Source organism: Leguminivora glycinivorella, chromosome 4, assembly GCF_023078275.1.
Source record: "Leguminivora glycinivorella isolate SPB_JAAS2020 chromosome 4, LegGlyc_1.1, whole genome shotgun sequence".
NCBI classification, from domain to species: Eukaryota; Metazoa; Arthropoda; class Insecta; order Lepidoptera; family Tortricidae; genus Leguminivora; species Leguminivora glycinivorella.
In genome coordinates this window covers 15,546,256-15,571,060 of record NC_062974.1, presented here as the reverse complement: position 1 = coordinate 15,571,060, position 24,805 = coordinate 15,546,256, and the positions used below count along the sequence as shown (strand labels likewise).

The following is a 24,805-nucleotide window of genomic DNA, read 5'->3' as shown; positions in this document are numbered from 1 at the left end:
CACTGACACCGCTAACACGGTTGAATCATGAAATTACATGCCATTGTTAGTTACCTTCGTAGATAAATAAGATGTACCTCACCCAGCCTTGCCCTGCCCTGAATACCCTAAACATTTAAGATGACTATGTTCAAATGACTAGCAGTATAACAAAGTGAAAACATATTCAAACACATATACAATGTACATTAATGTAACATTAATGTAACTTGTGTACTTTTATTTTCACAACCGACAAATGTTTCTCTGTATATTATACATACTTAACCAAAAGGAGACCGACAAATGTTTCTCTGTCTCTATGAAAATAAAAGTACACAAGTTACATTAATGTAACAGTCCACATAATGTCATTTTAGTGTTCCTGTGAGCAAAGGGTTTACGAGTGCAATACTTCTCGTCCTTCGCAGACGTACCTTAATTAATTGCAGTTCCGTCTGAAGTCAATTACTGCGCACGGGGGGGCGCTAGTGTTGAGTAACGGCCACTACTCGGAATATACGAGCTACTACATTCTTTACAAGTTGCTGCTTTACAATCTTGTAATTAATGTGTGTTACGATCTTACGATAAAAACTACTTAGTGGAGGCACAGTATAATAAAGAGTACTATCGTACAGTATGGCCACTCCCGCTTTCTCGGTTACCTCACAGTTACCGCCTGTCAAAAACGCGAACAGTCGACCTGTCATCTCTCACTCATACAAGCATGGTACGCGTTCACCTACACAAGCTTAGAATGTGTGCTAGTAACGCGCCTCTTTGATATATTTGATCGCCAGTGTCCGAGTTGTGGTGGAGGTTCAACAGTGAATTTTTATTTATTTTACGAGTATCAATCCTACGTGCAGCTGAAGGATAATTTATATAGGATTTACAAACATCAAACTAAGAATCATACCTGATGGCATGATGTCATGATATTAAAATACATATAGAAATATGTCATTTGCTATTATAAAAAATAAAAATACGCCAATATATTTGAGGAAAATATGATTTTGGCCACTTCTAGGCTGCGAAACTGCGCCATCTAGTTTTAAGCCTCAAAAAGCCCAAACATTTCAGGGGTACGCTTTTTTGTATGGGCTTTGTCAGTCCTGTATTATGTGGTTCTCGATGCAGCTGTTTCACTCAGCTTTCAAGAAATATTTTTTTAGGTCTTAAATAGTAAATTTATACATCTTAACGAAAATCTGTTTCTGAAAAAAAAAATATGTACATAGACGAACTTTAATAATAAATAATTGTCCAATAAACTATACATAATATACACTTGATATACACATACAGCTAACATTTGAACATCCCCTCCATTTCTTCAAAATCTCACTATTGATTTCCCTTATATTTTATGGAGCTAGCGGAAGTAACTAACTGAAAAGTTAAGAGATTAATTTTCTCAATCAGCTCAGCTGTCTGTGAAAAATCGGAGAACCTATACAAAAAGATCGGATCGAAATTGGTCTAAAACATCTAAATAGTGTAATAAAGTCAATAACTGGCGAATTATTCTGAGGTTGAGGAAAAAAAGCTTACATAAGCTACGGTAAGGGGTAACGAATGTCACATCAGCTTCTGATCTATGTTCTTAGATACAAAAACTGACCAACCTCAACCAAGCCACTACTAGGTAGCCCTTAGTGCGTTTTCATATTATCGTATCCGATGTCGGATATAGGACCGATATCCCATACATTACAGGCACCATCTTGGATTTTTTCCATTGAAATTCTTCCGACATCCGACATCGAATCGGATAATGTAAAAACGCACTTCCACCTCAAATCATAATCAACGACTCAACAGTAAACAAACCCATCACTAGCGGCGGGAACTCGCGGATTTATTTCCGCATGAACTGGCGAGATCCACCACTCCTTCGCCAATTACTCACTTTGTGCCTGCGTTCTTTCACTTTGCTGCTTAGTGTTAACTTCAGATAAAAGTCGAGGAACTTCTTTGTAAACTTGATGTCGGAAGGCTGGTAAAGGCTTCGCTTTAAATATTTTAATAATTAAAGTTCCGTTTAACAATTGTTGTTTGTGAAGTACTTGATAAATTATGTAAATAACGCTTTTATGGTAAATTATAACTTGTTAGTATTAGTCTGTGAAACCGTTTCCGTCAGAAAAAGCGCCAAATTTGAAAAATGTCACCTAGAAAATTTTAATTTCGCGACTTTTTCTAGTGAAAAACTTGTGTATGAGCAGCTATAAATATTCAAGATTGTGTTGACACTATCTACATGTACAACGAAGGTTAATTTTGAAATATATCAAATTGAAAATCCTGTCTCAAATAACCACGAACATGAAGTAGTTCATAATAAATCTGTTGAATAATAAACTTTAAACTTAGGTACTTGAATAATTAAAACATATCTACAAAGTATTTAAGTACACATACTACCTCTCCTTCAGTTCACTGAGGATATCTACAGCCCGCCAGCACATTGAACGCGCTCGAAAGCGTTAAGCACCAACATTTTGGAGCAAGTTCGGACTTCGGACTTAACCCATCCATTCGCAATATCCTTTCCAAGTTCGCTACAGAGAGGTGTTTAATCCTCTCTAAGATACAATTTATATCTAGTAACTTGGGATAGCTGCCGATGCTTCTGCCATAATACAAAAGCAAGTTTTAATGCAACCGTATAGATATTGAAGATTGAAACCGTGCTGCCCGCGGTGCTTTGTAGATTAAAAGCTAAAAGATTGTAGCTTGTACAGGTTCCACTGTACAATATTGTCGGGACGTTCACCGGGCCATTCGCATTGTGTGCCACGGGAACATCGCACAAAGCTTTTCAACGATATTTTGATACCACCATTTGCAAAATGTCAGCGGCCAGATGCCGGGCTCCTGTAATATTCCGCCTGGATTGTACAAATAAATTACCTTTTGTTCTGTTTCAAAGTACACCTGGTAAACGAATGCGACGTGGAAATAAAATACAAGTTTACAGACTTTATTTATGATTTAATTAATGTGGTAGCTGAAGATATTTTTTTAAGTTGTGCTGGTTTGAATAGAAATATAAAGTGGCATGAAAAATGTATTTCGCAAAATCTCTGTAAAAGAGGTGAGGAGGAAAATTCATCTCGTGAAAGAGGATAATCCGGTGAGCAGACTTCGCCGCGAGCCCGTTGCGGGTTACCCGCGTTTGATCAACTCGTTGCAAAATGAAATATTTTCTTCCATAATCAAAATAAAATTATAGAGGTGCAAATATTAATATTTTTCCCCTATGCTTCAAACAAGTCTATGTTATGTTCAATATGCTCATCGTATTTTCTGCTTTGTAATGGATTTCTTTGAGCGTATGTTATATGTAAGTAAGTGTAAGTAAGTAAGTAAATATTCTTTATTGCACCATTTTAGCATTTTTATTACATGTAAAAAATATACAGAATGTTGAGTGAGAGTATAACTAGGTAACAACAGGCGGTCTTATCGCTAAAAAGCTATCTCTTCCAGACAACCTTCGGGTAGCTGGAAAAACGGAACAGAAACAAAAGCTAACAGGCAGTGCAAGAACAAAAAATATAGAGAAAATCAACACAAACACACATACATATATACCGAATACATAAATAAATATACATAAAAATAATACATACATACATAAATACAATAAATAAAAATGGCAACTTAAGATAAGGTAAAATACCCCATAATGGACGGTGATGCCATTATGGACAAAAAAACACAAATCCTTAAAAATAAGTATCTAAAATAAGTCTCTAAAAACTGACGGCTATGTACCATAAACAAGAGTTGTAGAGCTGTTTAATTTTGAAGTTTCAATTAATTCGGTTATTTCTGAAGGATTTGGAGACAAGATAAAATTCACCAGTTTACTGAAAAAAATATCAAGACGAATTCTTAGTAATGTTGCTAAGAGAGATGAGTTCATGTATAAAATAATAAAAAAATAACGCACGGTGTAATCTTGAATGCGTTTTACTTACTGCATTAAGCATGAGATAAGGTATAAAACATACTAGTTTGTTGCTCCAAAGATATAAAGAAATGACGTTATTTTGCGAGTGTCCATTACTGGACCCGAAAAACTGCCTACCTCCTATGATGGACAAGGAACAATTTACAAAACCAAAATTTACAAGAAACAATCCTATGTTAAAATAACCCAAACTAATTTTATTTATGGTGTATAAAATTGACTCATTGCGTATCAGTTGGCTTTAAAAGTAAAATTTTAAACTTATTTCACTGTCCATAATGGGGGATCCATTACTGGAGAACTGCCGTCCATAATTGGAGAAAAAACACCTAGTTTTAATTTGTTAACTATGAAGAAACCAATAGGAGTATCTATTCTGCAAGATGCTTGAAATGTAGAAGAAGGATAGGACATTCAAGATTTAACACGCTTGGCGGTAGAATTTTTACATTCATCAGTGAAATATCAAAAACAGGCGATTTTTTTTCTTAAACTGTCCATGATTGGGTCCGTCACCTTAGAGATAGATAAATAGTATAATTTAAGCTGATTTTTGAAAATTGGAAGACACTTTGCTAGTCTTAATTCTACTGGTAAGGAATTCCACAACCGAACAGCCCGAAAGGTAAAAGAGTTGCTATAGAATTTAGAAGTAGGTAAGTAGATGGTGGAGGAGCAAGAATATGAGTTTGAGAACATCTGATAAAAGAGAAAAACTTGAAACTTGACTTGTGTAGGTACTGTAAGTAGGTACAAAGGAGAAAAGTGCAAATTTGTAAAAAAATATTTGATGTTAATAATATAAGCAAATATTTTTTTACAAATTAAAGCCTTTAATTCATTTCTACGTAGGCAGTGGTAATTCCAAAAGTGTGCAAATTAATAATACCTACAAATTCAGTTATTTAAGAAAATTTTAAATGAATCCTGTTGCGTGTTAATCAGGTGGTTATCAAATCGATTAAAATAGGAGCGCGTAAATCCTGTAAAATCACCGAGTTGAACTGAAGACCGGCCGATAGGTACCGTCTTTGTCTGCAAATCCGGGCATTCGCAAGTTAAGTCCCGGCATTTATATGACTTCCTTTAAACACCGATAACCTTTGTAATGCATACTGTGGTTTTTCCTACTTATGTACCATAAGGTGCTGTTTCACGGACAACACAATTGCCAGCAATTCACATACCATTGCCGCGTTTCTTCCATAGTTAGTTGGTGCGTATTCAACAAACGCGGCATCGGCAATGGTATGTGAATTGCTGGCAATTGTGTTGCCCGTGTAACAGCACCGTTAGGTGCGGACGGTACTACTGAGGAAGTTACAGTAGGTGAGTAATTATTTTTTATATTCCTTTGCTTTGCAAAAGTGCTATCCCTGCAGCTAACTAGGGAATGTACCTACTACGGTGGTGTCATTATTTTTTCCCCTCACTAGCTCGGAAACACATGTTTTGTCCTTTAATACCAGCGGGTAAAAACGCATTTTATCCACTAGTGGGTAAAGTAATTTGACCTTGAATAAAGTCAAATTAACTGCTTCAAAGTTGATAAAAGTAGGTGAATCTAGTAATAAAGATGATTTACCACCTGTGGAACTACTGGAAGCAGTGATAAACGCATTTTTTGCGTTGTAGTTTCCTCGCTATAGTGAGGGGAAAAGTTTTGTGTTACACTCGGGTGCAAATGTATTTACTTCTCGTGTATTAAAAAACTCGCAAGTTCAGAATTCTATTCTCGAACCACTAATCCTTTCACTTGCTCGTTTTTCAATTCCACACTCGGCGTTAAAATACAACTTTGCTCCCTTGTATAACAAATAACTATTAATTTGTTCAAACTTATCCACTAAAAAAACCGGCCAAGAGCGTGTCGGGCCACGCTCAGTGTAGGGTTCCGTAGTTTTCCGTATTTTTCTCAAAAACTACTGAACCTATCAAGTTCAAAATAATTTTCCTAGAAAGTGTTTATAAAGTTCTACTTTTGTGATTTTTTTCATATTTTTTAAACATATGGTTCAAAAGTTAGAGGGGGGGGACGCACTTTTTTTTCTTTAGGAGCGATTATTTCCGAAAATATTAATATTATCAAAAAACAATCTTAGTAAACCCTTATTCATTTTTAAATACCTATCCAACAATATATCACACGTTGGGGTTGGAATAAAAAAAATATCAGCCCCCACTTTACATGTAGGGGGGGTACCCTAATAAAACATTTTTTTCCATTTTTTATTTTTGCACTTTGTTGGCGTGATTGATATACATACTTGTACCAAATTTCAGTTTTCTAGTGCTTACGGTTACTGAGATTATCCGCGGACGGACGGACGGACGGACGGACAGACAGACATGGCGAAACTATAAGGGTTCCTAGTTGTGAGCGTCAGAATGGCGGGTGTACATCAAGCAATCCTGGTGTGGTATACGTCAGGAGTTAGTGCTAGCAATGTGCCAAATGTGCGCCAAAATTCGAGCAATGTGCTCTTTGAACTCCAGAGATATTTAAGAAATTAATGACACCCGCCATTCTGACGTCAGGTTGGCGGGTGTACTTTCAGTTCTAGCTAATGGCTGCCTACTCAAGAGTGAAAGTACTGCCTGAGGTTAGTGCTCGCAATGTGCTTCCACATGTATGAAACACAAACTAATTCAGAGAACCGTTGAAGAGTAATATGGGATTGAATAAATATATCTATGAGTATCACTTCTTTGTGAAAAGCGCCTGCATGTTAATGCTGCATTGCAGGCAATGAACATTGCTATTTTATTTCAGCAGGCGTTATAGATATATTTATTCAATCCCATATTACTCTTCAACGGCTCTCTGAATTAGTGTGTGTTTCATACATGTGGAAGCACATTGCGAGCACTAACCTTAGGCAGTACTTTCACCCTCGAGTAAGCAGCCATTAGCTAGAACTGGAAGTACACCCGCCAACCTGACGTCAGAATGGCGGGTGTCATTAATTTCTTAAATATCTCTGGAGTTCAAAGAGCACATTGCTCGAATTTTGGCGCACATTTGGCACATTGCTAGCACTAACTCCTGACGTAATCCACACCAGGATTGCTTGATGTACACCCGCCATTCTGACGCTCACTCCTAGTTGACTACGGAACCCTAAAAAAGGGTCCCGTATGAATTTTCCATGTCTTACAAATCTAAATATATAATAGTATTTTATACAATCGTGATATAATACAAAGCTTTTCAGTCGAGTACCATGTTTAGGCCACGAAGCTTGCTGAGTGGCCTAATAGTATGGTACGAGAGCGAAAAGCTTAATTATATCACTATTGTATACAATACTTTTTCTACGAGTCATCATCTTCATCATCAATGGACGAAAAATATCATAATTCAAGTTAAAATTTATGTTAATGGCCTCGTTCACCGTCGTATCAACATCGAATTACTTGGCAACCAATTGTTTGTAATAACCGTCTGTGATTGGTCGATAACGCGATAGCTAAAAAAAAATGTGTTTCAGATGCAGACAAATTTGCCAGGTTGTCACCGACCTATCTAAGAGATATGCCCGGCTGTTGACATAATACCTAGGGTTTGGGAAAGTATAAAGAAACACCAGTATTTTATACAAAATTCTTTATTATGTACACCCTAAATAAAACCTAACTCAGTAACTTGGTAGAGCAAGATTTGGTTCGTTAAACTGTTATTTACATCAAGTTCAGTTCGATCATAAAACCTAGGAAAAACACATCCTATGTGTAACACCATCCATAGATCAAACTTATTTTAAGAAAAACCTAATATATAGATTAAACCACCACCAAAGAAATTGTTGTAAACAGAAATTATTACTCAGTAAATGTGTGACTCTTAATGCTATACCTAGAACTGAAACTAAAACTGGATCTGGCAAATGTTGCAATCATGAGATAGGCTTTCAAGTATTCATTTTATGGTTATTAACTTTTGAATAGAAAGGATTTAAATTAAGATTTTAACTGTAAAAAGAAACAAACCAAATAAAAAACCAACACAATAGGTACCTGCTATCTCTGAAGTCTCCGAAGAAACACTCCGTTCCCGGCTCCGGATTCATTAGTGAAGTATGAACATTCTCCTCCCCTACAATAGAAATAGAATAATAAGAACCACGTTTACGAGCCCCAATGCAAATGATATCGTCTAGTATGAAAAAAATATTATGTCCTAACTTCGACCTCAAAATTCAGGATGAATTAGATGATTAGTAGAACATGTAACATAAAAACAAGAGAGCTTATAATGCATATTTTATTTATTCAAAACATAAATTAACAATTTTCCTCACTAGTAAACAAAAAAACATAATTTCACCAAATGTAACACTCGCAAAAATGTTCGTCTTCAGCGTAGCCGATGCAGAAAAGAACAACTACCACTTGGTGGCGTCACCTTTTGCATCTAAAACGGCCTTAATTCTGAGCGGCATTGTATCTACCAACTGTCTATACTCCTCAGGGGTTATTCCATTCCAGACACCCACAAGTTTCTCCTTAAAATCAGCTTTGGATTTAGAAGGATCTTTTCGCAACTTTTTCTTCATTTACCACTACAAAGTTTTTATGGGAGACAAGTCTGGACTGCTGGATGGCCATGATATGGTAGGAATTTGTTTTTGTTTCAGCCACTCCATCGTTGTCTTGCCAGTATGACATAAGGCACCATCTCGTTGAAAAGTAAATCCATTTATATACTTGAACTTTCTTATAGACGGTAGTGAACTCTATTCCAAGATGCTTTTGTATTTCTCTGCATTGACGGTTCCATCTATAAATTGCAGACATCCCACACCCTGTGCCGACATACAGCCCCAAATCATTTAAAGATGCTGGAAACTACACCTTGCGTTCAAGACAGTCTTTGTGAAATGCATCTCCTTTATCTTGAATGACTTTACTTCGTTCATCGCCAACTATGACCTCAAATTTGGATTTGTCGCTCCATATTATTTTTCGCCACTGATCGGCAGTCCAGTTTCTGTACTTTTGTGCAAATTTCAACCTGTTAGTTTTCTGCTTTTGAGTAAGTAATGGTTTCTGTTTAGCGGTGTGAAAACCGAAGCCCATTATTTTCATTACTGTCTTCCAGGTATCGACTGAAATGTTTATTTTGATCGCGTCATGCCATAGTTAGGTAAGTTCTCCTGCTCTTGCATGACGATTTTTCCTGATGATGCTCCTCAAAATCCTGTTTTCTCTTTGGCAGTTATTCTTCGACGGCCAGATTTATTTAAACAGGAGACGGTTCCGTGTTTTAGTTGATGCTGGATGATTGTATGCGCCGTAGATCTTGGCAAAAAAAGGTCTTTGGATATTTTGGAACGTAGATTCGCCGCTATTGTTACTGGAAATTATAATTTTCCTCACTGATTCAGGCACCGACTTACCTCTTGCTATTTTGGTATAAAAATGTTGTAGAATAATTATATTTTTTACAGAATTTACCTTTTTATGTAGCCGTATATCATATCAGACGACTTATAATATTATTAATTCAATTTAAAATATTATTGTATAATATTAATCTTACTAAACTATTTTTATTTAAATTAGACGACCTATTATGCCTCAAATATGAACTAGGCGTATTTTTACATATTTAATCAGAAAACGCCTTTTCTTCACGTCCAGAATTTTCCATCTCCCATTCATTTGTTCTTTCTCTATCCAAATTCAAATTCCCCACCATAGAGGTAACTAGCCAAAAAGTTCTGAATAAACTAGAGAACAAAACCTTTATGCTGAAACTATAAAATGGACTGAAAGTATAGGAATGTAATTTTATTAATTTAACTAGAACATATTATTTATTTATAAGAAAAAATAAAATCATAAAAGTAAAAATACATACCACGTTAGTAACACAGATACTCACTAGGTGTCGCTACGTGACAAGGTATCGCAAATTAGTATAGAACTTGTATGAAGTTCTATTTTTGAAATAATTACAGTTAACTAAAAGTGAACTGTAATGAAATATTATAGTTGACTTAGGGCCGGTTGCATCAAACCGTCTGTCATCGTTAAAGCGTTCGTAATTTTTTTGTTGTATGGGAAGTTCCATAGACGTCTGCTGCGTGACGATGATGTGTCTGTCAAATGTGGTTGATGCAACTGGCCCTTAGTGTTAAAGACTATCTAACACTGAAAAGTCAGCACTTATAATTTAGTCTGTGGTGTCCTAATTGACATATTAAAGTCGACGAGTAGGAAAAAGAAGAAACTGACTGACTGACATATCAACGCACAGCCGAAACCACTGGTCTTAGAGATTTCAAATTTGGCACGTAGGTTCCTTATATAGTGTAGAGGAGCACTAAGAAAGGATTTTCCAACATTCACCTCCTAAGGGGGTTAAATGGGGGTTCAAAGTTTATTTATTTATTTAGTCTTTATTCAACAAAGAAACACAATGTACAATAGGCGAACTTAATGCCATAAGGCATTCTCTACCAGTCAACCTTTAAAGTTTGTATGGGGAAACAAGATTAGTTTGACTATTTTATTCGAAACTTCACAGGAAGATTCCTTAAGACATATGACTAAATACGTGTTTCAGGCTTTTTGAAAATGTAACCTCTAAAAGGGTGAAAATAATATAGTTCTGCAGAAAACAATATATCAACGTAACAGGTGCCATGCAAGAAAGCGCTTTTGTGGCTGCATACTGGATGGACGCAACAACGACCGTCATGCGACTGCAATCATAGGACGTAGTAGTTATGTCCTTTGGGCCCTATTCCACACGGCAGTGCGGAGTGCTGTAGACGTCGCACAAATCAATGTAATGCCCTGAACCGAACCGACCCAAATGAGAGTACCGTCTAGACGGCATTGATGCTGAGCCTTCTGCTTGCTGGGATGATTTAATTAATCCTATTAGAGGACGTACCTTACAAAAAGCATAGCTTTGGATGTAAGAACTTAAGAAGTGAAGGAATATACAAATTATCATGTACCTACCTACATACAACCAATAATATTATAACATTTTTTTTTAAATTTAGTATAATTTGAATTGAATAAATCGGCCAAGGGGCCGATTTTTGAATCTCGGCCATTTGATTTCGTGAAATTCGTTCAATAATATCTCCACTACTAGCGATTTAAATTCTACTAACAGAATCGAAAACGAGTGGTCATTACCACTATACTCTGTCAAACAAGTCTGTCAGTAAATAAAAACAAAGAAAACTATATGCATCCTTTTCTTTAGGGTGCTAGAGAAAAGGATACCTATAGTTTTCTTTGTTGTTATTTACTGACAGACTTGTTCGACAGAGTTTAGTTATAAAATTACTAGCCGTCCTTTTTCAAAAACAGCATCACGTCGTTTTCTACAGACTTTCGAACAGCGAATTCGTGCGTTCGAAATTCAAAAATCGATCCCCAAGTTGGCAAAAATATTTTGAAATTGACGTTTAATAAAAAGAAGTCCAAATATTACATAAATAGTGCGAAAAGGGTTTCCTTCGTATTTCTCCGGAATATTTGCCAAACTAGTTCAATCAATCTCAGTACATCTTGTACTGAGATGAGACTGACTGAAATAGCATGACACGTTCGTACGTTTCCGTAAGAATACGAAGGTAATTCTTTTCGCACTACATCTGTATTGCATTATTGTTTTTTTTATCTCTAGCTATTTATTATGGATTTTAGTTGGGTCAGCAGCTATTTTCAAAATAGTCGATTACAAAAGTAATTTTCATATAAATAATGAATGATAAGTGAAGAAAATAATCTTTTTGCAAACATTTCAAGCTAGTTTGTAATAGTAATCAATCAACAACTTATTTGAAAGTATCTGCAAACATGCTTAGGAGTTAGAATGCTCCAATAGTTTTTATAATCTTGTTAGTAAGTAATATTGCAATGGTTGCTAATGCTATCTTGCATAAAGAGAGGCTTAAGCAAAAGTTACTATACAGTTGTAGAGATATACATAATAATCCCTTTTATAAAAAGCAAGCAATGTTGCAACTTATATAATTGATGTCGGTCGAATACAAGGTACAGTGAGTTAAGTGCTAACCCATGTGCAGTTAAAAAAAAAGGTCGGGGTATTATAGACCAATCTTAGAATTTATAACTTTTTTACGCCCATATTTTAATTGTCATTTACAGAGTCTTGGACATACACACCTTTAAACCCTTCCTTATAGATGTCTTTTATTTTCTTTTTTATTTATTTATTTTTAAGAAACAAACGGTCATATACAAAAATGTCTACAATGATACTGTCTACACTAAAGACCTACAGTTTCCTTAAATAATTATAGATGTGCTAATTATAATATTACCTATATGTATTAATATATTAAAAATAATTAATATATTATTATATTAATATATATTAAAAATTTACAAATCAACTACGGAGAAAACTATGACAGTTACACATGGTGTTGTAAAATTTAATACTTAATTGTAAGTAAGTATAATTATGGAATCTAGTGGTTTTAAGTAACAGTGGCAATGTCTTTCTTTGTCTCGATTCTTTTGTGTTAAGTTACCTTTCGTGTACCTATATTTTATATACATAAATACCTACCTTACTTAGATATTGAGTCATGGATGTTTTTTATGTATATGTATGTGTATATTATATATATTATTATATCGTTGTCTTCATGAGCCAGTCAATATGTGTTACAATGTCAATTTTCATATTTTCAAAACAAAAATTTTCTATACATAAATACCTTACTCAGATTCAAATACACATCAGGCATTTCTTCTCGTCCGTATAGAAGTATGGTAGGCCTTTGCCTAGGGCTCTATCATATAATGTTAAATAAATTAAAACGACTTGCTCGGATGAGATGAGTATTTATAATGAATATAGGTATTTATTTCATTCATTTATTCAATATGGCAGCCTCGTGGGCCTTTGCCAATAACAAGTGTATTACATAGATATAAAAAAACACCGATGTGTGCATGTAAGTGATTAGGCCTTCACGTTGCACTGGAGGATAGCTGGAGCAGCAGTACAAAGCATGATGGCGGCCGGGACCACGAACTGCCGAGTGATGTCCTTAGAATTGGATATTCGCATCTCCAAACGAATTCTTCATCAACTGCACCCTTTGCGTAGGCTATTTACTGCATAATATCCTATCAAACTTATACATTAAACAGCAGAATGCAAAAATAAAAAAAATCATATTTGGAGAACGATCCGCCATGTTCCATGGATCAATCGAAAGTTCATAGGTAAGTATTTACATTGATATTGTATTTACAAAACTGATTTGAAAGGAATTTGAATTTGACAGCGTTGACGCGGGTTTATGGGCAGCCAGCTCGCCGGGCTACGGTGGTACGGGTACGGGTAAAGGTACGGTGGCCTAGATAGCGTTACACCTTTGGGGGACGCTCAGCTAGATGGCGCTAATATTAATATTTGACATATATAACACATATCAAGGTAAGAATATGGGCCAAATTGTCAGAACAGAGGTTCAAAAGTTTTAAGCCTGTGTCAAAAGATGGCAGTCTATGCATTGATTACATTACACATTTTACTTCGACAGTAACTCTCTTTAATACTCAATCCTCTTTGCTAATGCCTACTATACTGTTGGGTTTATACATTTGACGACCTTGGCAACAATATCTGTTTATACATTTCGAGTAGTCTTACCATCTCGTCTCCTAATGGCCGTTCAGAGTCAGCCGAGCCCTTGTTATGCAAATTCCTAAACACTGTCTCAGCCCTAAGCACCTCCTTGTTGCGCCACCTGTCACCTTTTGATTAAATTCTGAATAAAACTTTGACTGTTTGAAATTATTAAGATTACTAAAATTTTGTTGAATACCCAGCTACCTACACCTGGGTATTTTGATAATTTTACCAGGATACGGCAACGAACGAACGAAATGGGAGGATTTTAATTTTGACCGGTATGTATGTGAGTAGGTATGTACCTATGTACAGTGAGCTGCAGAGAAAAGTAGACCCCTTGCATAGAAATTCAATGCAAGGGGTACATATTTTTTTTGATAAATAGATAAGTTGTTCTTTCTCGATTAGAAATAAGCAACCTTGATCTTTTGGTGTGCAAAGAAATTGTTTATGGCAATGACGTTTAAAAGGATGGGTTTAAGCTCTACAAAAATTGGAGTAGTAGTTAGGTTCCTACTTTATCGTTAAGTAGGTAATTTGTTATTGTTCAGTAATTAACAGACACGCAATTCCTAGTTCTAAATACATAGACAAATACCTATATCGTCACTACTTTTAAAAAATCTCGTATCTCACTCTGTTCCTCAAAGTTAAAACGCAGTAAGTCTATATGCATTCTATACATACTTACTACAATTTTCTTTTCATTGACAGACGAAGATACTTACAAGTTTTTTTAAAAATAGATGATTGTCTTTGTTTTCAGCTGGAACAGAATGTTGCTATGCAGATAATGCAGAGTATGCATAATTTTGACTACGGTAACCTGATTTTCAATCGTTGTATGTTCGGCTACTACTGATGCTGACTGTACCAACGTTAGAACCTACCCAAATAGCGACGTCTATTCAAAATATGAGGTTATTGTGTTAATAACAATACATCCTTCATTCGGTCCCCAAACGCACCGAAAGTCGTTACAAATTAGCCTGACAACCATCTAAGAACAATGTCGTAGGGCATTGAATTGTTTGCGTTGTAATTTGGGGCCATTTATGAATGGAGCCGAGACGGATCGACGAACGCGTTGCTAAGCAACGCGTCCCTTCGTCGGGGATGAGGTAACTATTACTAAAAGGATATAAGTCCAGTACAACTGTGTAACGCAGTGATACTTTGTTCTTCTGAGTTGTGGCTGACGCCGACGCCCGGCGCGGCGCGGAGGTCTAATGTATGGATATGATATGGATAGAGAAAATGCATTTTTTTTTCTGAATACATATTGTACGGCCACGTGTGTACGGCTTATTAATCTTATTATAATTTAGAGGAACTTATTATCTAAAATTCTAAATGTATCGGTTTAAATTAATTTCACTTCCAGCAAAATAACCTTTTTTTTTTAATCATCTGGGACCATACTCCGTAATAATGTAATAAAATATTTAGCGAGTTGTTAATAATGTAATAAAGTAAAAATAATAGTGAGAGTTCGTAATCTTGTCTTTATACTCTTGATCAGAGAAAAGTGTTTTATATCGATATCAGCGCCACCTATGGGCGAAGTTGGTTTTCATCTTGCACTGACGTTTGAAAGGCGCATGTGTACTAAAGCGCTTCAAAGCAAATTGTCTAGATGGCGCTATTAGGGATTCAAGTTGAATAATAATAGATTTTGATTGTTTTAATTTTATAAGCTAATTCGCAATACCTTTCTATTATATAAAATATGGTGGATAAACTGTGGATAAAATCGTAACATTATGGTATTATGGAAAATAGTAAAGTTACTAGTCACGTTCTAGTTTCACCGCATATCGCTAGATGTCACTAGACGTCAAATACTCTCTAAAATGTTCCTCTGAATGTATGCTAAAATATCGTTACATATGGTTTTATTTTGTAAATTTATAATGTCAATAATATTATCAAGTGTTTTATTAGCTTCTATGGATAATAATATGTTTAGAAAAATATTAATGGTAGTGATCCCAAAATTTGCCGGCATGAACATATGACGAGGTGGCCGAGTGGTTAAGGCGTTGGACTGCTAATCCAATGTGCTCTGCACGCGTGGGTTCGAATCCCATCCTCGTCGATATTTTTTGTTCATGGTTTGGCTTTTGTTATACCGTTTAATTTAAGAATACTTTTGTTTATTTAGTTAACGTTAAGCTAGCTTTTTTTTTGCCTATCTATGTGCCGAATTAAATTTCTCCGTTGCTGATTTTCCTTTAGGCTGAAAATTACATTGTAGACCAGGAAAAATAGCTTGACCTGGACATAATTCGATAACCGTAATTTTCTTTTTCTGTCGTATAAAGTATCATTAGTGATAGTTAAAATACAAATTATTAATCAAATTAGGGTTCTGATTCAATTAAAAAAAAAATAAAAACGAACTTTGAATATTTTTTGATTTTATAACTAAAGTATTAAATGTAATCCGGAAAAAGTGCTTGTATTATGTTGTGACACCTGCATTTCATATAAAAACATCTAATTTTTATAAATAATTCATACAGAACTATCATTTATAAAGAAGGTTTAGTAAGTTACACATTTTCAGGCGTATTTCACTAGAAAATATTGTTAACCGTAATCCTGCAATTTATTATGAATATAATATTACGTGTGTTGATAAATTATTAAAACTTATACCAATACTTTTGGCGCTTGTTCAAAATCTTAAATATTGATAATTTTAGGAAAGGAAAAATACCTAACTAAATTGAAAGATGGTAAATTTTGCCGTTAATATATTCTTAGTACTATACGAAATCAATTAAACAACAAATATGTAAGATTCATTACTTAATTGATATTTTTCTTACTTGCGATTTAATATGAACGTTATTACCTGCAGAATAAGGTCGTGCACAGAGTAGGTATAGCTACTTAGCTAGTATAGTAGTAGCGGGAACGGGCGGCGAGTCGTCAACAGGTGTTTCGCTCGGCGATATCAAGGGCGCCGCGTTTTCAAAACGCTTCGATAACAAATATTTCACCGTCCAGTATAAGAGAGCTCCCTTATTACAAGTGACAAAAGTCATACAAATCAATTAGTCCGATAGGTCACGTTAAACTGGTCAAGTCGTTAGCTCAATAATAGTACCTATCGAGCTTGACGAGATGCTTGGATCACAACAACGTAATATGTATGAAAGCTTGCGGCGCTTAAGACTGTATTCTTTCGAGTCGTGTGTAACGTATTTTGGCGAGGCAAATTTGAAGCACAGTGCGCGTCTGTCTCACTCACTCTTACGGTAAACCTAATGAACTGTTTCACTTTCAGAGGATTTTTGAAGTAATTTGGGTAATGTGACATTGTCGCGGTGAGGTCTTTCCGGTACAAATTTATCGGTGGATCTTTTCGGATTTGTGGACGATGAGCCGATGCGATGTCGCTTCATTTTTAACCGTCGCCTCATATCTCAAGAAGGACGGTTATCAAGTCGTCTGTATGTTTTTTATTTTTTATTTTTTATGTTTGTTCCTCGATATCTCCGTCGTTCCTGGACCGATTTTGAAAATTTTTTTTTTGATTGAATGTATATATATACAGATTGGTCCCATTTTTCTCAGAACCCAGTTCTGATGATGGGATCCTGGAGAAATCGAGGGAACTCCTCAAATCTGAAAGGCATACATATGGTGATTTTTGTGTTAATAAAGGAACAGCATGCATTTAGGTACGGAACAGTGACATTTGGTGCAGTGGAACTGCTGATGATGGCCAGAACGGAACTCTTCAAATCTGAACGGCACGCTTATAGTGACTTGGGTATTTTTATACGAACAGCATGCACTTTCGTACAGAACAGTGACATTTGGTGCAGTGGAATTTCTGATGATGGTCAGAACCGAACTCCTCAAATCTGAACGGCACGCTTATAGTGACTTTGGTATTTTTATAAGAACAGCATGCACTTTCGTCCAGAACAGTGACATTTGGTGCAGTGGAACTGCTGATGATGGCCAGAACCAAACTCCTCAAATCTGAACGGCACGCTTATAGTGACTTTGCCATTTTTATAAGAACAGCATGCACTTTCGTCCAGAACAGTGACATTTGGTGCAGTGGAATTTCTGATGATGGTCAGAACCGAACTCCTCAAATCTGAACGACACGCTTATAGTGACTTTGGTATTTTTATAAGAACATCATGCACTTTCGTTCAGAACAGTGACATTTGGTGCAGTGGAACTGCTGATGATGGCCAGAACCAAACTCCTCAAATCTGAACGGCACGCTTATAGTGACTTTGCCATTTTTATAAGAACAGCATGCACTTTCATCCAGAACAGTGACATTTGGTGCAGTGGAATTTCTGATGATGGTCAGAACCGAACTCCTCAAATCTGAACGGCATACTTATAGTGACTTTGGTATTTTTATAAGAACAGCATGCACTTTCGTCCAGAACAGTGACATTTGGTGCAGTGGAACTGCTGATGATGGCCAGAACCAAACTCCTCAAACCTGAACGGCACACTCATAGTGACTTTGGTATTTTTGTAAGAAAAGCATGCATTTAAGTTCAGAACAGTGACATTTATTTAGTTATGTTTGTTAAGCATATGTTTTGAAGTCAAAGTTTGTCAAGCTTCGATTTCTTATAATATAATCGGATTCATGAGGAATTGAGGAAACTCCTCAAACCTTAACGTTATACGTATATTCATTTGTGTTTCCATCTAATAATTAAAGCATTAAAAGCAGTTTTAAAAAATACTTACACATTTCTACATAATCCAACATTCGCAAGTAGCTTTCACCAGAACCCGAAAGGCGACGGTTTTTTTTTTCTTAAAAATTATGAAGTGTCGACTCTCGCGAGGGAGTTCTTAGAGGACCGCGAGGAGCGCGTGTGACTGTTGAGTTTTTGAATGATTTGAAGTTTGTGAATGATTTTATTTTGTGTGTATTTGTGTGGGCATGAGGTGTTTGTGTTGCGAGAGTCAAATCAATAATATGAGTGGTACAAATTTTATTAGGGGGCCTCATGTGTGAGAAACTCAACACTCGAATGCTGCGTAACAATGCGAGCCGAAATCGCCTAATCGGAAGTGTCCGACTTGGTATCGACTAATCTATACACGTTGTAACATGAGAAACCAGAAATCAAAACCTGGTTTCTGGTATCTGGTACCCGGTAACCGGTATCCGGTATCCTGTATCCTGTATCCTGTATCCTGTATCCTGTATCCTGTATCCTGTATCCTGTATCCTGTATCCTGTATCCTGTATCCTGTATCCTGTATCCTGTATCCTGTATCCTGTATCCGGTATCCGGTAACCGGTATCCGGTATCCGGTAACCGGTATCCGGTAATCGGTATCCGGTAACCGGTATCCGGTAACCGGTATCCGGTAACCGGTATCCGGTAACCGGTATCCGGTAACCGTTAACCGGTAACCGGTGACAGGTCTCCGGTATTCGGTGACCGGTAACCGGTAACCAGTAACCAATGACCGTTAACCGGTATCCGGTAAACGGTGACCGGTAACCGGTAGACGGTAACCGGTAGACGGTAACCGGTATCCGGTAAACGGTAGACAGTAACCGGTAACCAGTATCCGATATACGGTATCCGATATCCGGTTTCCCGTTTTCGGTTTCCCGTTTCTGGTTTGGTTTTGGTTTTGGTTTTAGTTTTAGTTCTGTTAGTTTAAACAAAAACAAAACTGAAAACGAAAACGGAAACCGAAACGGGAATGGAAACGAAAACCGAAATCGAAACCGAAACCGACACCGAAACCTACACCAAAACCGACACCGAAACCAAGACCAAAACCGAAACCGAAAAAAATATTTAAGTTCCTAGAAGTAAAGAGTGACAGAGATAGCACTATAATCATTTAAGTTCCTGGTAGTAAAGAGTGACAGAGATAGCACTCATGTTAGTCAAACTCGTGGTATGTGTGCACTTCCCGCACACAGTAAAGAGTGACAGAGATAGCACTATAATCGTTTAAGTTCCTGGTAGTAAAGAGTGACAGAGATAGCACTGTAATAATAAAATTTATGTTCCTGGTAGTAAAGAGTGACAGAGATAGCACTATCATAATTAAAGTTCCTGGTAGTAAAGAGTGATAGAGATAGCACTCATGTTAGTCAAACTCGTGGTATGTGCACTTCCCGCACACAGTAAAGAGTGACAGAGATAGCACTATAATAATTTAAGGTCCTGGTAGTAAAGAGTGACAGAGATAGCACTATAACAATTTAAGTTCCTGATAGTAAAGAGTGACAGAGATAGCACTATAATAATTTAAGTTCCTGGTAGTAAAGAGTGACAGAGATAGCATTTTTGTTATTTAAATTTCTGTTAGTAAAGAGTGACAGAGATAGCACTATTGTTATTTAAATTTCTGTTAGTAAAGACGTAAAGAGTGACAGAGATATCACTCACGTTGGTCAAAGACGTGGTTTATGGACTACTATTTGGACCCCCCAATGTCACGCTTTTTTAATCCTTTAACATGGATTGTCACATTTAGTATGACGTAATATATGAATGACGCCTAAAGATTGAGAGAGACAGCAATATTGTTCTTCAAATTCGTGGTAGTGAGAACAGGGTGCGTAGCCGAATGGCACAAACGCTCACGAAACGAAACGCTATCTATCTCTATCGCTCTTGCGTATTGGCGCAACAGAGCCAGACTGCGTTTCGCTTTCGTTTCGCGTCGGAGAAATGGCATTCGGCTACGGGGCCTGAACAGAGACAGCACTATGTATCGCGCGGCCGCCGACTACGCAAGTCACCGCGTAATTATAATAACCGTTCGGCTCCTTTTTAGATCGTGTACAGTCAACAACACAGCTGGCAAGACAAAGTGCCAAAAATATGTATAGAGTATTTTATTTCCTGTACAAGTGTTGGTACTTGGTACATTAAGGTGTGTGTATACATATATTTGGCACTTTATCTGTATTCACAGCTGAGTTGCTGACTGTACCAATAACGATCAACTATGAACTTTTGTGGTTTGTTTTAAATAGTTCTATGCAGATATAGATTAGAATACCTATTCTATCGGTACTTTTTGTATAGGTTATTATAATAACTGGACAAAATAATTATAATCAGTGCCGGCGCACTCCGCGATCACGATTCTTTCGCCGAGCTACAAGGCCTTGATATATAGGATGTATTATTTTATCAGCAACAAAAATATGTGATGATATTGAATTAAGGCAAAACAAGACATATAAACGCTCTCCATTATTTCCTCCCTGGTTTATGAAGCTAGAACAATGATTTTTAACACATACGAAATTCGTACACTGAAATATAGTGATGATACTATAAATATACTCGACATTCAAAGTCGATAATCTAGTGACGTGAGAAGTTATTGATATAACAGAATTTTGCACAAAATAGGCTCACCCTTTGATGTTGAAAATGCCGCCACTCTATAAAACAAACAGACCGCACACGAGCAGCCGACATTAAATTCTATTGCACGGCGCGAAGGTCGAAAGCCGCGCCCGCACCTGGGCGTAGGTAGCGAGATCGGGTGCACGTGCGCTTACCTTTGAAATCGCCGACACGCAGGTGTCGCCGTTCGCCCTCTCTTTTCATTTATGTTTCTGTTTCAATCGGTTAGCCGTTTGCCGGCCGGCAATAAAGGTTGTTTTTTTAACCGACTTCAAAAAAAGTAGGAGGTTCTCAATTCGACTGAATGTTTTTTAGGGTTCCGTAGTCAACTAGGAATCCTTATAGTTTCCCCCTGTCTGTCTGTCTATCCGTCCGTCCGCGGATAATCTCAGTAACCGTAAGCACTAGAAAGCTGAAATTTGGTACCAATGTATCAATCACGCCAACAAAGTGCAAAAATAAAAAATGGAAAAAAATGTTTTATTAGGGTACCCCCCCTACATGTAAAGTGGGGGCTGATTTTTTTTTTCATTCCAACCCCAACGTATGATATATTGTTGGATAGGTATTTAAAAATGAATAAGGGTTTACTTTTACTAAGATCGTTTTTAGGGTTCCGTAGTCAACTAGGAACCCTTATAGTTTCGCCATGTCTGTCTGTCCGTCCGTCCGTCCGTCCGTCCGTCCGTCCGTCCGCGGATAATCTCAGTAACCGTTAGCACTAGAAAGCTGAAATTTGGTACCAATATGTATATCAATCACGCCAACAAAGTGCAAAAATAAAAAATGGAAAAAAATGTTTTATTAGGGTACCCCCCCTACATGTAAAGTGGGGGCTGATATTTTTTTTCATTCTAACCCCGACATGTGATATATTGTTGGATAGGTATTTAGAAATGAATAAGGGTTTACTAAGATCGTTTTTTGATAATATTAATATTTTCGGAAATAATCGCTCCTAAAGAAAAAAAAAGTGCGTCCCCCCCCCCTCTAACTTTTGAACCATATGTTTAAAAAATATGAAAAAAATCACAAAAGTAGAACTTTATAAAGACTTTCTAGGAAAATTGTTTTGAACTTGATAGGTTCAGTAGTTTTTGAGAAAAATACTGAAAACTACGGAACCCTACACTGAGCGTGGCCCGACACGCTCTTGGCCGGTTTTTGATCATATTAATATTTTCGGAAATAATCGCTCCTAAAGGAAAAAAGAGTGCGTCCCCCCCCTCTATATTTTGAACCTTATGTTTAAAAAAATATGAAAAAAGATAAAAAAAGTAGAACTTTATAAAGACTTTCTAGGAAAATTGTTTTGAGAAAAATACGGAAAACTACGGAACCCTACACTGAGCGTGGACCGACACGCTCTTGGCCGGTTTTTTTTGTATGTATGTTACTCGATATCTCCGAGAATCGTGGACCGATTTTCAAATTATTTTTTTTAATCGAACGGGTATAACCCCGAGATGGTCCTATTGGCACCAAGTCGGGGTCTGATGATGGGATCTTGGAGAAATCGAGGGAACTCTTCAAATGTTATAGGCACATGTAATGTTTTTAGTGTATTTTTAATAGGTACACCAATATTTACGATTGATGGTAAAAATTTTAATGTCGCTGAGCTGATGATGGAAGGTCAACTCAATCAGAAGGTCAATGGTTAGGAGTTAAAGGATAATTCTTTCACTACTGTACGTATATAATATCAATAGGAACCACTAAAATCAATAAATAAATCAATTTTTCTTTAATATAAAACCGCCTTCAAAAATAAGCGCGTTACAAAACACGGAGAAACTAAAACGCAAAAAATAATAAACCTTTTAATTCAGATTTCTTATCGTATTGCAATAATCTAAACATCCAAATTATAAACAAATCAATTATTTTTGGAGTCGGGGCCAGCCTGGGTATGGTTGGGTGGGGCAAACAGGCATGAGGGATAAGAAATCTGAATTCAAAGGTTTATTATTTGCATTTTTATTTGACATTTTATAAACTGTACGAAAAAGATCCGGATATTTATCCAACTTTTCCATGGTTTCGAAATATCTGTAATGTTCGGATAATTTTCGCATAGGGTGAACCCAATATCTCCTGTGCCTCTGCATATTGAGAATTTGCAGCAAGGCAAACGCATCTTCATCATCGGACGAGGAAGACGTTTCCGCAACGAAATCAGCCTGTATAATGACGCATCGAGCCGTGTTTTCACCTCTTGTGTGTAATTTAGATTGCGTCCGCGCCCCGTCCGCGCCTCGTCCTCGCCACGCCCGCGCCACGCCACGTCCGTTGTGTTTATTTTAGACGTAAGACGCGCCCCCAGGCGGCGCGGCGCGCGCCACGCCGCCTGGGGCGCGTCTTACGTCCTTCCTATACAAAATGTACTGAGGAGACGATTTTTGAATTACACTCAGGTGGCGTGGCGCGGACGTCCGTTGCGCGCCCCGAGACACGCGACGCTCTGGTGTGGCCGGTACCTTACGTCTCTAACCTATTAACCGATCCGCCGCGGTGACGCGGCCGCTGCGCGGCACGCTCTCCCTGGCCCGCGCCCCGCGCGCTCCCCCCGCCCCGCGACAGCCGCTCTACGACAACTTTGCACCCTTTTAAATTACTGACATTTACAGTTTCTTAAGCGCGACCTTCACAGTATTAATTTTGATAAAATCATGATTATAGTACACAAAAACCTGGTCTTAAGCAAAAAAATCTCAGTTACAATTTATACCTACTGAGAAATTCATGTTTATTTAAGCGTTAAAAATATATGTTTAAGATCGGTGCTATATGTCTATATATACTCAATACAATTCAAATTGATATATATATCATGGTTACCATTTTTACCTACCTAGATATTCACATTAAATGAAAACGGTAAAAAAAAGTACACAATCAGATTTATTTTCTGTGTAATATCGCTAATAACTGATCGCATCTGAGTGCACCACAAAGTTAATCTAACAAAGTTTTCGGTTAACTATTTTGCTGTTAGCGAAAAGTGGGATAATGTACTTTATCTCATGATTTTTATAAGATATGAATACGATCGTATTTTTTTTTATCTATGTACATAATTACTATTTGATGCTTAATAATAATACCCAATAAAATATCAAAAAGGACGAGTTATTGAATTATGTCCAGGGTACCTTACTTTTACTCCACTATTGTAATCAAATTAGAGATTAGATTAAAGGACCAAATTTTTCATGGACCAAATAAAGTAGCATTTCTTGTTTAGTAGTAAATTTGTTACAATTTAGTTAAATAGAACTAAATCCAAATGAAAATTAGAAAAACGGTGTACGGTAGGTATTTACAATGAGAATGCTCTATACAATGCGAATGCTGATGAATCTGATGATGGATATAGGGTGTGCGGTAAGAAGAGGATGATCTGTGATAAGAAATAAAACAACGCAACCTGGTTGGTGTACTTAACTTTGTTTAGGGTTGTATACATATTGTTCTGTTAGAGATTAAATTAGTGATTGAGTAGTTCGTTCAACATTCTTTACGTCGTCTTGTTTACTGAGTTTTGTAATGTCGTTCTAGCTGTAGGTACTTAGCTTCATTATTTCAATTTATAAAGTATAATTCGCATGAGAATAATTAATTAGTTTTAATACATATCGCCAATCAGGCCAGGACTAATTTCCATTATTCACTGAAATAGCTGTATGAGTAGTAAATACTATTCCTGACGGATTAACCTAAACTTCATACTCCCACAACAATGTGCGACAAATTTATCTAGACCTGATTTCCATTATCTTATCTCACACTTGATACCCTTTA

General features: G+C 36.7%; 1 non-coding gene across 1 annotated transcript; it reads left to right on the top strand.

The window, feature by feature from the left end:
• Positions 1-15,626: 15,626 nt before the first annotated feature.
• Trnas-gcu lies at positions 15,627-15,708 on the top strand. Its single transcript has one exon. It is a non-coding gene; the product is annotated as a tRNA-Ser (tRNA).
• Positions 15,709-24,805: the final 9,097 nt, after the last annotated feature.